We start from the raw sequence: 17,453 nt of genomic DNA, 5'->3' as shown, positions 1-17,453 counted from the left end.
AGGAGTACTGGACAGGCATCACAGAGAATGGCTTAGAAGAAACAGGCAAGTATACCATGATTTTTAACTTTATGCAATTTTAGGGGTTGTTCAAGATTTTCAGTTATATCGACAACCCCTTTTATGCATCTTTTCACATAACTCAAGTACAGACATTTGTAACTATGGAAGGACTGGATTTAAAGAGGGATAATATTAAGTGTGGAATTGTTACAACTGCAATGAAAACTAAAATGTAACTAGTCTAACAATTGCCTTCAGGGAAAAAAATGCAGATGTCAAGTAAAAGAATGAAGATAAACCATTTGGTAGGTATGCAAAGCTTGTAAAAAGAGTAAATGTTAAATGACACTTAGAGGTGAAGTGTCAATTCACATCACCCCGGTGTTTGTGCCTTTGCATTTCTTAGGGTGTGCCCACACTGCTGGCTGTGCAGCCATTGGGACGCAGCCGCCTTGCAGCCGAGTACCTGGCTGTACGAGCTTCAGTGGGACAAAATGTACTAATCAGGACTGCATGGATTTATCGGTCATTGTTAATGGCCGCACGGCAATAGCAAAAACGCCCATGGCTGCGCCATGTGGCTGTACCCTTTGTAATTCAGATTAAGGCTCTAGGTACATGGATATAATAAGTTAACATAAGGCTTTAGGATGGCATGTGGATCTTTACTGAACCATTTCTTTTTAATGTCACTGCCAGTAAATAGTCTTTATATAAGGTACTATATAAGGTCCATATTCATGCCACTGGCTACTAGGATCCAATAGGTGTTAATTACCAACTCATATAAACCCGGCCTAAACCTGTTTTATATCACCATTTATTTTTTTGATCAGAAAAATGAGGAAAAAAAAAAAAAAAAAACGGATCCTGTATTTAAAGCATCATGGAATCCATTTTACCCCATTTCCACCTGAGGTCCATTATTTTAGATGAAAAAAAAAGTCCTGCATATAGGACTTTTTTTCTGTTTAAAACAACAGAACTCAGATGGAAATGGCTAAAACGGATTCCCAATGTGTATAACTGAGCATACTGGATGCTTTAAATACAGCATCAATTTGTTCTTTAAATTTCTGTTCTTCTGACTGATCTGATGTCACGGGAAGTACGGGAAGGAAAGACAACCAAAGGGAACCACAACTAAACAGCAACAGACTAGGCCCCAAACCTAGGGAATAAAGAGGTCACCTCCTAGCAATCCCTGATACTCTCCCTAAGCTGCTAACAACATGTGTAAATCTCAGTGGTAGAAATGCACATGCGCAGGAACCTGAGACTGCTGAAACACTCCACCAAACATTCAGCTTAGGAAACAGAGAAAGAGGCAACTGAAACCAAATTGAAGGAGCTAGTGTCTTCCTGAGGCCTAATCAGGACAGGCACACCAAGAAATGGGAAAGGACTTAGCTTGAGATGCAACTGGAACAGGTGAACCACCACACAAGCAGAGCACTCCACAGAAGAACTATCAGCCGCAGGGAAACAAGTGAGAGGCGGAACATATAAAGAGCCACCTGACTAATAATAAGCAGCATCTGCGAAGGGGTGGAAATCTGTCAGCAACAATGAAAACAAGAGAGATCTGTCAGATAGACTCCTGAGTCTTCCGTCTATTTAAACTTCTAAGATCTCTCCCAGGGCCGGCGCTGACATCTAAAGAACGGAAAAATAATCAGTGATGTGAACCTGGCCTTACATGAAATGTAACCGTGTAGAGCTCACATATGTACAGTATATTGGAGTGGCTTTAGAAGAATGGATAAGAGGAGGGGGAAGCATTGTGAATATAATCACATCCATGCTTGCAGCTCTAAGAACTAAGACCGGCACTGAAGGAATATTATTGAAGAGTCATATACTACATGTAACACATTATTCTACTACATCAATCTATGCCAGCATTGTACTTGAATTGTACTAAAAGTGTACAGATACGTTGCAAGCTTCTCGGCCCCCCATGACATAAGACTATTCCATACTCATCTCATTTTTCTTGTTTCCAGTGGGTACAGATCTTGATTACCAGAGGGGACTATGAGCCTTCCCCTAGCAGAGGTCGCCGAATCAGCCATTACATTATACTTGCCTCATAAAGTTCGCTTACTTGTTTGTTTGTTGTACCTATTTAATACCATTACCTTTGGTAGATGTATTGATCTATTGATTTGTATATATCCGTTTACTATTCCATGAATCATGTATCCCTGATGACAATCATGTTTCTTCTACTGTAATCATATAATAGCACAATCATGTGACATATAATATTTCATTTTTATCTTCAATACGTGATATTTGAACCCTATTATTTATGCTACTTTGTTCTTCTTTTTTATATATCAGGCAGTGAATAAGGTCTTGAATAAGACCGAAACGTTGGCCAGTATACAACTATCAATACATTTTCGGATGGATATATATATACAAAAAATATAAGAAAATGAATAAGTTATGAATGCAGCATTCTTTTTCAAGTTCTGTGGTCTTCCTATTAATATTGGTACCACATTTACCACTGAGCACCATCCATACTAAACGAGGAGTGCCGTTCAACTCTTGTCCCTAAACTTCACCCCACCTCTGTCCCTGCCTACTTGCACGGCCCGTCCTAACCGACGGCTTACAACTTGGCTGCAGTCCCTCGCTTAGATGCGTGCAGGGGCATGAGAAGATAGAGAAGTACTGTAACAGAGTCAGGCAAGCCAAAGTCAAAGCCAGGAGGTCAAAACACAATCCGGAGTCAGAAGCCAAGAGGTAATGTGAATTCTGGGGGGTCACAAGGTCGAGGTCAAAAAGAGAGCCGCAGTCCAAAACACACAGAAAGGCACAATACAAAAATGCGGATGAGGGTAACAAGACCAATCACAGGTAACCTGTGGCCAGCAGGCTGCCTGTTTAAATGTCCCTAGGTGATGAGTCACATGACGTGGCCAGCGTCACGTAAATCATGTTAAACAATTCAATACAGCTGAGTGCCGACTCACCATAATCGGCGCTCAGCTCCCCTGCAGCTCGTTGTCTAGGGGATGGAGGATGCCGGCTGCGCTGAGGAGGCGTGTGCGCGGCCGGGTCCTCCCCGCCTCCTGGTTACTGTGGAGATGAGGACGCCGGCCGCTTACCCGCTCCACTACATGCACTGGATGCCACCCGCACTGCAAAGGGGAAGCGCGTCGTCGTCTCCCTGATACATGGTGGCAGCGTTATGGTCTGGCATTCTCTGGGTCCATTCATCTATGTGGAAGGCACTTTTAACTCATTTAGGTATGACTCCATCCTTGCAAATCACGTACACCCATACATGCTGTATATACATTGTCTTCTTTGGGGTGGATAGGATCTTCCAGCAAGACAATGCGCCATGTCACATGACTAGAAATGTCCAGCACTGGTTGGAAGAGCATGACCAAGATTTCTAAGTAACACCTTGGCCCCCTAATTTCCCAGATTTTAACCTAACTGAGCATCTGTGGGACCACCTAGATTGTCATGTTCATTCTATGGATCCTCCCCCATGCACCCCCCAGCAGCTGTGGGATGCACTGCACTTACAATGGCTCCAGATACCTGTGACAACCTACCAGGACCTTACTGAGTTACTCCCAGGCCGTCTAGCTTCTGTCCATGCTGTACACGGCAGTTATTCTGGATATTAGCTGATGGTCATAATAATGGGACTTGACTATGTATATTGGGATGCCAAAAAAAAACAAAAACTCCCAACTAAAGGTGTAGCTAGAAAGGAAGGGGGTGACCCTGGGGGTGTCAAAAAGTGGGGACAGGAAGGTCTAGGGGGGCCAGTGCTCCCCCAAATATACCCAAGAATGACACCCCTGAAGAAATAACTCGGCTAAAGCTCCCGAGCACAGATCAGATTAAAGAAGAAAATGGAGCTCAAAACGCCAAAGGTAGAAATTATTATAAATATTTATTTATATCATGGAAAAACATCAAGGTTACATATAACAAAATGCAATGAGACAGGGACAAAAAAGGAGCAGGGAAAGAAATTGCTAATAGCGCCACCCTGGATGGGGGGCTCCGGTCATAAATATAAAAAAGTATAATCAGCGGGAAGAGTACCTGATAGTACAGATGGATAATAATGGCATAATAGCACCGCAGATACACAATACATCAAATAAGAAAGGTGAGTCCAAAAAAAAGGTAAAAGAGAACAGTATGGATCAAAGTGGAAGAACCATGCATCACAAAGCAAGAGCATTCGGTTTAAGTCAATGCATAACAGTAAACTGAGAGTCCATGTGGAGCAAAAACCGGAATGTACATGCTGGGTAGAACTCACCACAGTAAAGACCAAGAGGGGACCAGCCAGGATGGCGCTACCCCAACACGCGTTTCGGCGTACCTGATAATTTCTACCTTTGGCGTTTTGAGCTCCATTTTCTTCTTTAATCTGATCTATTTCGATCCAACGCGCGTTTCGACGAAGGTACGCCGAAACGCGCGTTGGGGTAGCGCCATCCTGGCTGGTCCCCTCTTGGTCTTTACTGTGGTGAGTTCTACCCAGCATGTACATTCCGGTTTTTGCTCCACATGGACTGTCAGTTTACTGTTATGCATTGACTTAAACCGAATGCTCTTGCTTTGTGATGCATGGTTCTTCCACTTTGATCCATACTGTTCTCTTTTACCTTTTTTTTGGACTCACCTTTCTTATTTGATGTATTGTGTATCTGCGGTGCTATTATGCCATTATTATCCATCTGTACTATCAGGTACTCTTCCCGCTGATTATACTTTTTTATATTTACGACCGAAGCCCCCCATCCAGGGTGGCGCTATTAGCAATTTCTTTCCCTGCTCCTTTTTTGTCCCTGTCTCATTGCATTTTGTTATATGTAACCTTGATGTTTTTCCATGATATAAATAAATATTTATAATAATTTCTACCTTTGGCGTTTTGAGCTCCATTTTCTTCTTTAATCTGATCTAAAGGTGTAGCTAATAGGGACATATTTTTAACTATTCAGCAGCAGCATAGCAAAATACATATTTCTTTATCATTATGACTGTACCATGTACACACTTGTTCAAAAACTTTGTGCGTGATTAACTTCTTCCTACAAATAGAAAAAAAATGTAGGTCCATTTTAGCGGTACAATCTTACAAATTGGCATACAGTTACATCCAGTAGATTGCATGGGCATAGCTCAATTCTTAGTGGGTACTAGCTGTAATATACAACAATTGGGTTCGGATATAACTCTGATACTTGCCATTTTACCCCCGAGATACCATGGTCAATAGAGACAGCAGCTTCTAGGTGGTTTGACAGAGGGAGTAAGGCAAGATCTCTCTGTAACCCCCATTGGCACCCCATGGTTGCTATTGACTATTGCATTTAAGGGATTCAGTGGCTGTGTTTGTAGTTATCTCTGATCCTGGTCATTGCAGTGAGAGTCTCTAATCCTGGCCATTGCAGTGAGAGTCTCTGATCCTGGCCATTGCAGTGAGAGTCTCTGATCCTGGCCATTGCAGTGAGAGTCTCTGATCCTGGCCATTGCAGTGAGAGTCTCTGATCCTGGCCATTGCAGTGAGAGTCTCTGATCCTGGCCATTGCAGTGAGAGTCTCTGATCCTGGCCATTGCAGTGAGAGTCTCTGATCCTGGCCATTGCAGTGAGAGTCTCTGATCCTGGCCATTGCAGTGAGAGTGTCACGTACCGGCAGGACAGGTAGTGGATCCTCTGGACCAGAGAGGCGATGGCGCGGGTTGTACTAAAGGACCGGTTCTAAGCAGTTACTGGTCTTCACCAGAGCCCGCCGCAAGGCGGGATGGATTTGCTGCGGCAGTAACTACCAGGTCGTGTCCCCTAGTAACAACTCAACCTCTCTGGCAGCTGATAAGGCGTGGTACACAGGGAGAAGGCAAGAGCGTAGTCGGACGTAGCAGAGGTCAGGGCAGGCGGCAAAGGTTCTAAGGCGAGTAGACGGTAGCAACGGGTTCGGCAACAGGCAAGGCAAACAAACACTGTGGAACGCTTTCTCTGAGGCACAAGGCACAAAGATCCGGCAGGAAGCTGTGGGAGGAGAAGGTATAAATGGGCAGTGCACAGGTGCAGCCTAATTAAGTCAGCACTGCCTCTCACAAACCTTAACCCTTAATATCCCTTTTGGACCAGGCACCAATCACTGGTGCACTGGCCCTTTGAATCTAAGAGTCCCGGCGCACGCGCGCCCTAGAGAGCGAGGACGCACACACCGAGACACTGGAGTGCTGCCTGGGGGCATACGCTGTGAGCGCTCCGCGGCCAGCAGGGGACCCGGAGCGCTCAGCGTAACAGTACCCCCCCCCCCTTTGGTCTCCCTCTCTTTTTGGTACTGAAAAACTTGCGGATGAGACTGCGGTCCAGGATGTTCTCCTCCGGCTCCCATGACCTCTCCTCAGGACCGCAGCCCTCCCAGTCGACCAAAAAAAATCTTTTTCCCCGGGAGATCTTGGTCGCCAAGATCTCCTTGACAGAGAATATATCGGAGGTACCGGCGACAGGGGTGGGAGAAACAAGCTTGGGAGAAAAACGGTTAAAGACAGCAGGTTTAAGAAGGGAGACATGGAAGGAGTTATGGATTCGGAGGGAGGGAGGAAGATGGAGCTGATAAGAAACTTGATTGATACGACTCTTGATTTTATAGGGTCCCAAGAAACGAGGGCCCAACTTGTAACTTGGGACCCTAAATCGGATGTACCTAGAGGAGAGCCACACCTTGTCACCCGGGCGAAATTCCGGAGGAGATCTGCGTCTCTTGTCAGCTTGAACCTTCATACGGGCGGAAGCCTTGAGGAGCGCAGCGTGGGTTTCTCGCCAGATGGAGGAAAAATCCTGTACAAGACTGTCCACGGCAGGTACAGAAGAAGGAGTGGGAGACTGCGGCAGAGGTGGAAGAGGATGACGGCCAAAAACGACAAAGAAAGGAGACTTGTTAGAGGCAGAGGATTGTTTGTAGTTGTAGGAGAACTCCGCCCAGGGAAGTAGATCAGCCCAGTCGTCATGGCGTGAGGATACAAAGTGACGCAGATAGTCACCCAAAATTTGGTTCACCCGTTCTACTTGGCCGTTAGACTGAGGATGGTACGAAGAAGAAAAGTCCAATTTGATCCCGAGCTGAGCACATAGAGCCCTCCAGAATTTGGAGACGAATTGTACCCCACGATCCGAGACAATATGTTTGGGAAGGCCATGGAGACGGAAGATGTGTTGGAAAAATTGTTTGGCCAACATGGGTGCAGAGGGTAGACCGGGCAGGGGTACAAAGTGAGCCATCTTGGAAAAGCGATCCACCACGACCCAAATAACGGACTTGCCATGGGAGGAGGGAAGATCTGTAATAAAGTCCATGGCGATGTGAGACCAGGGAACTTCAGGAATGGGTAGAGGCAAGAGGAGACCCGCTGGTTTCTGGCGAGGCGATTTATCCCGGGCGCAAATCATACAGGCCTGGACGAAGTCCGAGACATCTTTCTCTAGAGAAGACCACCAGTACCTTTGGGAGATTAGTTGGAGAGACTTTTGCACCCCTGGATGACCGGCAAAAGGGGAGGCGTGGCCCCACTTGAGAATTCGCAGCCGCTGACGTGGGGGTACGTAGGATTTGCCAGGAGGAAGAAGGCGCAGGTCCACGGGAGCGACTGTTATAAGGCGTTCTGGAGGGATAATATATCGAGGTGTTAACTCGTCGCCCACCACATCAGAGGAGCGAGACAGAGCATCTGCCCTAATGTTCTTACAAGCTGGACGGAAATGGATCTCAAAATTAAAGCGGGCGAAGAACAGAGACCAACGAGCCTGACGGGGATTTAATCTCTGAGCAGACTGGAGATAAGCCAGGTTCTTGTGGTCCGTGAAGATGTACACAGGATGTGTGGCGCCCTCGAGTAAATGTCTCCATTCCTCCAGTGCCAATTTAATAGCCAGCAGTTCCCTGTCCCCAATGGAGTAGTTTCTCTCTGCGGAAGAGAATGTTTTAGAAAAGAAGCCACAAGTAGAAGTCTTGCCCCGGGAAGACTTCTGGGTGAGGACAGCTCCGGCTCCCACCGAGGAGGCATCCACTTCAAGAGAGAAAGGCTTGGTGGAATCTGGTCTAGAGAGAACGGGTGCAGAGGCAAAGGCGCATTTCAGGGACTGGAAGGCTTCCTCGGCTTGGGAAGGCCAGGATTTGGGGTTAGCTCCTTTTCTTGTGAGGGCCACGATAGGAGCTACCAGAGTGGAATAGTGAGGGATGAATTGCCTGTAGTAATTCGCAAAGCCCAGAAATCTTTGTATGGCTCGGAGACCAGAGGGGCGTGGCCAATCCAGAACCGCCGAGAGCTTGGCTGGGTCCATTTGAAGTCCTTGGGCTGAGATAATGTATCCCAGGAAAGGCAGGGAGGTCCGTTCAAAAAGACATTTTTCAAGTTTAGCGTACAGGCGATTTCTCCTAAGACGAGTAAGAACTTGTTGCACATGGACCCTGTGTTGATCCAAATTGGAGGAAAAGATCAGGATATCATCCAGGTATACGACCACGCAGGTGTAAAGTAAGTCCCTGAAAATATCATTGACGAATTCCTGGAAGACAGCAGGTGCGTTGCAGAGGCCGAAGGGCATCACCAAATACTCAAAATGGCCATCCCTTGTGTTAAAGGCTGTCTTCCATTCGTCTCCTTCCCGGATACGGATCAGATTATAGGCCCCTCGAAGGTCCAATTTTGTGAAGATCTTAGCCCCTCGGAGACGATCAAATAGCTCAGAGATTAGAGGCAGAGGGTAACGGTTCTTGATGGTAATTTTATTAAGACCTCTGTAGTCAATGCAGGGGCGGAGGGAGCCGTCTTTTTTTGTCACGAAGAAAAAACCGGCCCCAGCAGGAGAAGAAGATTTTCTTATGAATCCTCTCTGTAGGTTCTCACGTATATAGTCGGACATGGCAAGAGTCTCAGGAGGTGAGAGAGGATAAATTCTGCCCCGAGGTGGAGTAGAACCGGGTATCAGGTCGATCGGGCAATCATAGGATCGGTGAGGAGGAAGGACCTCAGCTTGTTTCTTGCAGAAGACATCCGCGAAGGAATGGTATGGCTTGGGCAGCCCAGAAGGCGGAGAAACTTGCGGGTTCTGTTTGACCAGAGCAGGCTTGAGACAGCGGTCCGAACCCCAACGCAGGATCTCACCGGTGGACCAATTCAGGACAGGACTATGACGTTGAAGCCACGGCAGACCCAGGAGGAGTTCGGAGGAACAGAAGGGAAGGACAAAGAACTCTATAGTCTCGGTATGAAATATTCCGATGTCCATCTGCAGAGGCTGGGTACGGAACTGTACGGTGGCAGAGAGTCTCTCACCGTTAACAGTAGAGATGAAAAACGGCTTGGGTAGACGGATTACTGGAATACGGTACTTATCAACCAAGGAGGCGTGAATGAAGTTGCCAGCTGAACCGGAATCCAAGAAGGCGGCTGCGGAGAAAGAGGACTTGGAAGAGATGATCAACTGCACGGGTATGATGAGACGTGGAGAGGAAGAATCCACACCTAGCAACGCCTCTCCCACGTTTACTAGGTGCGAGCGTTTCCCGAACGCGGTGGACGGAGAGGACAATCTCTAAGGAAGTGCTCGGTACTGGCACAGTACAGACACAGGTTCTCGTTTTCTGCGGCGGCTTCGTTCTTGCGGAGTCAGGCGTGACCGATCCACCTGCATGGCTTCCACGGCGGAAAGCCCAGTAGCGGGTTGAGGTAGACGCAGAAAAACGGGAGCCAGACGAGGAAAGCGTCTAGGACGAGCTTTTTCCTTTTCAAGGAGGAGTTCCTCTTGTCTTTCGGCGAAACGTTTGTCTATCCTAGTGGCCAGCAAGATGAGTGGAAGGAAGCTCACGTGCAGCCAGAACGTCCTTTACTTCACTATTAAGTCCCTTCTTGAAGGTGGCGCAAAGGGCTTCATTGTTCCAGTTCAGCTCAGAGGCCAGGGTGCGGAACTGAATGGCATAGTCACCCACGGAAGAACCTCCTTGGGTCAAATTTAGTAAGGCAGTCTCTGCGGAGGTAACCCGGGCAGGCTCCTCAAAAACATTCCGGAACTCTAGGCAGAAGCTCTGGACGGAAGCGGTGGCAGGATCTGCGCGGTCCCATAGTGGTGTAGCCCAGGCCAGGGCCTTCCCGGACAGCAAACTGAGAATAAAGGCTACCTTGGCTCGCTCAGAAGGAAACTGGTCGGACAGAAGCTCGAGGTGGAGAGAGCACTGCGACAAGAACCCACGGCACTGTATTTGTCTGGTAGGGACAAACGGATTCTGGAACCGGTGGCAACTGCAGGCGGAGGTGACGCAGCAGGAGCAGACGGAGGAGCAGGCTGTTGCTGAGAAGGCAGGAGCTGCTGCAACATGGCGGTCAGCTGGGCCAGCTGTTGACCCTGCTGGGCCACAATAGTGGTGAGGTCCGCTAGGCTTGGCAGGGGAACATCAGCGGGATCCATGGCCGGATCTTACTGTCACGTACCAGCAGGACAGGTAGTGGATCCTCTGGACCAGAGAGGCGATGGCGCGGGTTGTACTAAAGGACCGGTTCTAAGCAGTTACTGGTCTTCACCAGAGCCCGCCGCAAGGCGGGATGGATTTGCTGCGGCAGTAACTACCAGGTCGTGTCCCCTAGTAACAACTCGACCTCTCTGGCAGCTGATAAGGCGTGGTACACAGGGAGAAGGCAAGAGCGTAGTCGGACGTAGCAGAGGTCAGGGCAGGCGGCAAAGGTTCTAAGGCGAGTAGACGGTAGCAACGGGTTCGGCAACAGGCAAGGCAAACAAACACTGTGGAACGCTTTCTCTGAGGCACAAGGCACAAAGATCCGGCAGGAAGCTGTGGGAGGAGAAGGTATAAATGGGCAGTGCACAGGTGCAGCCTAATTAAGTCAGCACTGCCTCTCACAAACCTTAACCCTTAATATCCCTTTTGGACCAGGCACCAATCACTGGTGCACTGGCCCTTTGAATCTAAGAGTCCCGGCGCACGCGCGCCCTAGAGAGCAAGGACGCACACGCCGAGACACTGGAGTGCTGCCTGGGGGCATACGCTGTGAGCGCTCCGCGGCCAGCAGGGGACCCGGAGCGCCCAGCGTAACAGAGAGTCTCTGATCCTGGCCATTGCAGTGAGAGTCTCTGATCCTGGTCATTGCAGTGAGAGTCTCTGATCCTGGTCATTGCAGTGAGAGTGGGCTTAGCTTAAGTCCCAACTTCCCAACTCTGTACACATGTTGCAAAGAAAACCCAGCAGTGAAACAGGGATATACAAATATTAAGTTAAATTACAAAAGGATATTATAATTTATACATGATGGCCCCAACTCGCCCAACATTTATTGAACTATTCTTGAAGCCACTTAGAATGCCTTAGCCACATACTAATCCAAAATGGTTTGTATTGGTGCGCTTAGTTGGAGGATCAGTTTGTTATGAAAGCTCGCTTTAGATCAAAATTCTATGGTTGATTTCAATGTAATTGGTTGTCAGTCTAATATAAGTGGGTGTCTTCTGATTTTTCATTGATGATAAATGTCAGGGGGCCAGAAGAATCCAGAAGATTTTCTGGAAATAAATATGTGCCATTGGCCCACCTAAATGTGCATGTTCTTTGGGCAGTCAAGAAAGCTGAATGTCTAGCAAACACCTATCTCTTGTATGTAGTTACTGATTCTTAGGGGGTAATTTATCATGCTGAAACACTCCTAAATTAGGCGTATTTCAGGTGTAGATTGTGGTGTAATCTGCAACTTCTCCCCGCTCACGCCAGGTCTAAATAAGTGGGCGTGGTGTAGGCGGGGAAGGTGATGGGACGGCAGTCCTGTCTCATTCATCATTGCGTAGAAAAATTTCTAAATGTAAGACAGTTAGGAAGCTGGCTGGATCCTTTACATTTAGAACTGGCAAAGGATCCGCCAAAGTTATGGAGAGGCTGGCGCCTCTTCATAACTCCGGTGGCCCCACCTCCATCTTAGGGATATATTAAGACCTGCATCTAAAACGCCGGTCTTAATAAATGTGCCCCTTAATGTCTAAGGGCAGAATATTATCTTGAAAGACGAGGAGTTCAGACCCGATACAGGACTTTTGCCTGGGTTATAGCAGACTGTCACAGTAAAGACATTTATCATGAATCGTGCAATTATTTAACATATGTCACAGCCTGGCTCTGCGTCCCCAGTGACACATCTACCCCACTGTCAGCAGTAATTAAAAAACAAAAACAGTTGGAATGAGTCTGGTATTCATTAAATACCGCTGCCCTTTATTAAACCAGTGTAGGCATGCCTGAAATGACTGACAAAATATCCAGATAAGGCATGACTGGCACTAATGAGGCCTGAATTAAGGTTAAGCTGGCAAGCTAGATGTGTTCTGCCGTTCAGCTGCAGCATGCTTGGCATGAGGCACATATTAGCCTCAAATGCTTTAAATAATTGGGGCCTCTTCTGAATGAATGGATGGAATGCCTAAGAAATCCTAACTACAGATACACAGGAAAAATGGAAAACTGAGACTCTTCAGTAGTGGAAGCTATTTTTTACAGCAAAACATTAGGTTAAGTTCACGTCAATTTGCACTTTTTTGCACTAATTTTATGCTGCTGTGATTTTATTAAAAAATGCTGTTTCTGATGCTACAAAAAAAGACACAACTTGACAATGAAGTGTAAACTCGCCCTTTGGCTTTTTTCACACAAGCGTATCAAAATTTGTGTGTATTACGGCTCCAGACTATACAAGGATTCCGGAGGATATACCGATTGGTATTGTGATTAGTATTGCTTCAGTAATTCATCAGGATTTACATGCGTATTACCTTCTTTCTGCATTATTATACACTCCCATAGACTATAATGGGTGTATTTGGAAGCAAATATGCACAAAACTAGGACATGATTTTGAATACTGACGGAAATTATACACCCATGTGAATAGCTCTGTTCACTAACATTAAAGGGGTTTTCCGTGATTCTTATATTATTGACCTATCTTCAGGATAGGTCATCAATATCAGATCAGTGGGGGTCTGACACCCAGTACCCTCGCCGATCCACTGTTTGAAGAGAAGGCCTGAGGATAGGTCATCAATGTAAAAATCCCAGAAAACCCCTTTAACCCCCTTCCCAACACTGGCCGTACATGTATGATGGATGTCGTATCTATGGAGTGGAGCGAACGCCATAGCCAGCGGCTAATGTCCGCGATCAGCAGTAATGCCGACTGTGGACATTTAACCCCTTCATATGCAATGGTCAAATGTGACCATGGTGTCTGAGAAAGCTAAAACCTGGAAGCACGCGCTTCTGGGTCAGGAACGGCGGAGATCGGGGAAAGCACCCTGTTGTAATAATGAGCGGTAGTCTGTACTAGGCTTTCAGGCTCATTATTAGTATATCACAGTTCAGGAAGCAGCACTGAACGGGGATATAGTAATTTTTCTACAGAAAAATGTAACAAATTTTTCTGTAGAAAAAAAAATTACAAAAACTTCATCATGGGCATCGCCTCTTGTGAAAAAAAACATACTATTAGGGCTCATGCACACAAACGTATATTCTTTCTGCTTCCTTCCGCGGAACCATTTACTTCAATGGGTCTGCAAAAACACTGGAAGGTACTCCGTATGCATTTCATTTCCATATTTCCATTCCACAAAAAAGTAGTGCATGTCCTATTATTGTCTGCAAATCACAGTCCGAGGCCCCATGCAAGTCAAAGGGTCCGCAAAAAATACGGAACACACAAGAAACGCATTCGTATGTCATCTGTATTTTGCTGATCCATACTGTAGAAATGCTATGTCCAGCCCATATTGCTCATGTGTTTGGTGATTAATAAGTTATTGTTTCCAATCCGCAAAAAACGGATTGTATACGGAAACCATACGGATATGTTTTGTGAAATAACAGAACGAAAGAGGACTTAAATCAGAGAAAAAAAACCTCAGATACGGAACGGAGCTGTGAAAAACGGACTACAAAACAACAACGGTCGCGTACATGAGCCCTTAAAATATAAAAAGTTATCCAACAAGGTGAATGGCGTAAAGGAATAAATAAAAAATGGCCGATTGGCTGTTTTTTCATCACTTTACTTCCCAAAGAAATTCAATAAAAAGTGATCAAAAAGTCATACACACCCAAAAACTGCAGATCGTCCCACAATACTTTTTCTTTCAGTATTAAAACACAAGAAAAACTATACAAATGTGGTATCGCTGGATTAGTGACCTGGAGAATAAAGAGCACAAGTCAGTTTTACTGCAAAGGGAACGTCATAAAAAAAAAAAAAAACGTACAACTGTGGTGGAATTGCGTTTTGGAATTTTTTGCCCGCTTCCCGCTACATTGTATGCCATATTAAATGATGCCATTAGAAAGTACAACTTGGCCGGCAAAAAATAAGCCCTCATATGGATATGTAAACGGAAATATAAAAAAGTTATGGCTCAAGGAAGATGGAGAAGAAAAAGAAAAACACAAAAACGAAAAAGAAATCCAGTATCCTAAGGGTTAATATACCCGCCTGCATTTCTCTGCAGTAAGGCTGCAAACTGTCCATGTGCTGTGTGTTCAGAGTTAGAGTCCTACTGTACCTGGTATGCATCTGCATGCAGAACATGGACCATCTGAGGGCTAACTGCAGGAATGCAAGTGAGTAAAACAGTATGAATTAAAGTTTCAGAATCTGCGGCTTTTGTGTTCTGTGATCACAGAAAGATAACATTAGCTTATGTCAAGTATTAGAATCTTATCAAGCTTTACACACACTTTGATATTGACAATATTATGCATGCACTGGAATAGTATAGGTAGTAAGGCTGAAGCTCAGCCTGCGTTTGTGGGAGGGGCGAAGGAGGCCTATTTAGCGCGGCCCCACGCTCCCATCACGGACGCCACGCTCTCACGTGACGTCTCTGCACTTCTAGGTTTCAGTGCCGACGCTGTCGCTCACCCACGCTGCTGCTCGTTTCTGCCTCCGGTCGAAGTTCTCTACCCTCCTGAACTGCGCTCCCCCGGTAAGCTAAGCGGCGCCTCGAGCTGCTCCCTGTCCTGGGAGCCTCAGCGATGCGCTCTTCACATGTTCACATGTCCGCATGCTGGCCCCACCTCCCGCACTGGTCTCCAGGCAGCACTGACGCTCGGGTCCCTAGCACGGCCAGCACCCCGACACTGGGAACCCGACAGCTGAGGCCTCCCGACAGCTGGGGCCTCAGTAAAACAGTGCATGCCTGGGCAATGAGCTGGCTTTGGGCACCAGCAATGCCAAAAGGATGTTATCAGAAAACAAACAGTGAAAGCCCATGCACGCCGCATATACACATGTATTAAAGTCTCATATATAATGGAGTCAGGACCCAACCAAGGAGCAGTAAAAAAAAAAAAATCCTCTCTCCAGGTATACAGAGCATGTGCGCACACGTTTTAATTTCATCTTCACGCCATTGTCTGCCACGCAGCAGATCCATGTCAATTTTCCTCAGGTTCATCCACGCTATTGTCTGCCACGCAGCAGATTCATGTCAATTTTTCCTTAGGTTCATCTACACTATTGTCTGCCACGCAGCAGATTCATGTCAATTTTTCCTTAGATTCATCCACGCTATTGTCTGCCACGCAGCAGATTCAGGTCAATTTTCTTTCCTTAAGTTTCATCCACGCTATTGTCTGCCACGCAGCAGATTCATGTCAATTTTCCTTAGGATTCATCTACGCTATTGTCTGCCACGCAGCAGATTCATGTCAATTTTTCCTTAGATTCATCACGCTATTGTCTGCCATGCAGCAGATTCATGTCAATTTTTCTTTCCTTAAGATTCATTCACGCTTGTCTGCCACGCAGCAGATTCATGTCAATTTTCCTTAGGATTCATCTACGCTATTGTCTGCCACGCAGCAGATTCATGTCAATTTTTCCTTAGATTCATCCACGCTATTGTCAGGTTCATCTACGCTATTGTCTGCCACGCAGCAGATTCAGGTCAATTTTCTTTCCTTAAGTTTCATCCACGCTATTGTCTGCCACGCAGCAGATTCATGTCAATTTTTCTTTCCTTAAGATTCATTCACGCTTGTCTGCCACGCAGCAGATTCACGCCAATTTAAATGTTTCTTTCACGTAATCATCTGCCACGCAGCAGATGCCCTTTCCGTCTTGTTTCTTTCCCTGACACGTATCAGGCTTCAGTCGGGGTCTGCCACGTAGCAGCCCACGTTAGGTTTTCCAGACATGCATCAGGTTCATCCACCGCCCTGACACGCATCAGGGACAGGTTCTCACGCCTCACGCGCTACTCACTCGCCCCGTCCTAACCCAGGTGCTTCGACGCGCCTCACGAGCTTCACCTCTAGCCACGCAGCTAGCTCACGGGTTCCGGCCGCCTGCAAGGCATCAGGTCATTCAGGGGCACCTCACAGGTGTCAGGCACGGTCAAGCTCGACCCAGCTTTCGCTCCCTGATTCACGTCAGGTTCTACTACTTCTGCTTATCTCAAACCTCACCCCATGTTTCTAGGGTCACCCCGGAGGTCTGTTCGGTTCAAAATTCGCTAGGCGAATTCCTCAAGGTACCAATCCCAGGTCACCTTTTCATCCAGGTCGTTTTTCGTTTACAATTTCATCAGCCAAGTCCAGGTAAGTTGGTTTCACTACTTCATTCCTTAGGGTCAGGCCAGCATCCGCAGGTCTTTTCCTTCAGGTAGCCGAGGCCAGCGCATCAGGTAGGTTGGGCCTCTTAACCTCTTCCTGGTAACGGATTCGGTCACTCTTCGGTGTCATTTAGAGGGTTTCACAGAGTCACTCGCTGGTGTCAGGTGGCTCTATCACCCTTCTTACCTTCCATTTTCCTTTTCACAGCATAATGTCCCACGCATCGGATATCGCCGAGACTCGCTCCATTCCAGAATCGCCCGGCTCAGCCCATGGAAGCACCCTTTCAGGCAGGCAATGGACCATCCCGAAACTCATGGCCGAATTAACCAGGAGAGGCATCCGCTATCCTGCCACAGCCCGCAAAGCTGACTTGTACAGGCTACTGACGGCAAGGCCTATCCCAGCGGCTGAAGAGCAGGTGTCTCTGTCCACGGTCCAGACAGCGCTGGCCCAGCTTCATTCTGCTATCAACACTCTCACCAGTTCAGTGTCCGACATGCAGACCAGGTTGCTAGCGGTGGAAACCAGGCCATCAAGTCCAAGCACTCCCTTCTCTCCGGCTCCAGGCCCGTCTGCCATCCATGCCCCAACTCCAAGCCAGGCCCCCAGCTCCTTCACTATTTCCCCAGCACATTTCGTTCCCGATAATGTCCGAAAGGATATTTTGGCAGGTAAAGACATTAACTTGGCTTCCATACTTATTTCTACCCACGACTTCGACGAGAACAGGACCATTGCATGTGGAGATATATCAGTGGTTCTCAAGTCCAAAGACGCCCGGCTGCATAA

The sequence above is a fragment of the Bufo gargarizans genome, chromosome 3 (assembly GCF_014858855.1).
Source record: "Bufo gargarizans isolate SCDJY-AF-19 chromosome 3, ASM1485885v1, whole genome shotgun sequence".
NCBI classification, from domain to species: Eukaryota; Metazoa; Chordata; class Amphibia; order Anura; family Bufonidae; genus Bufo; species Bufo gargarizans.
Note: the sequence above shows the minus strand (reverse complement) of the source record.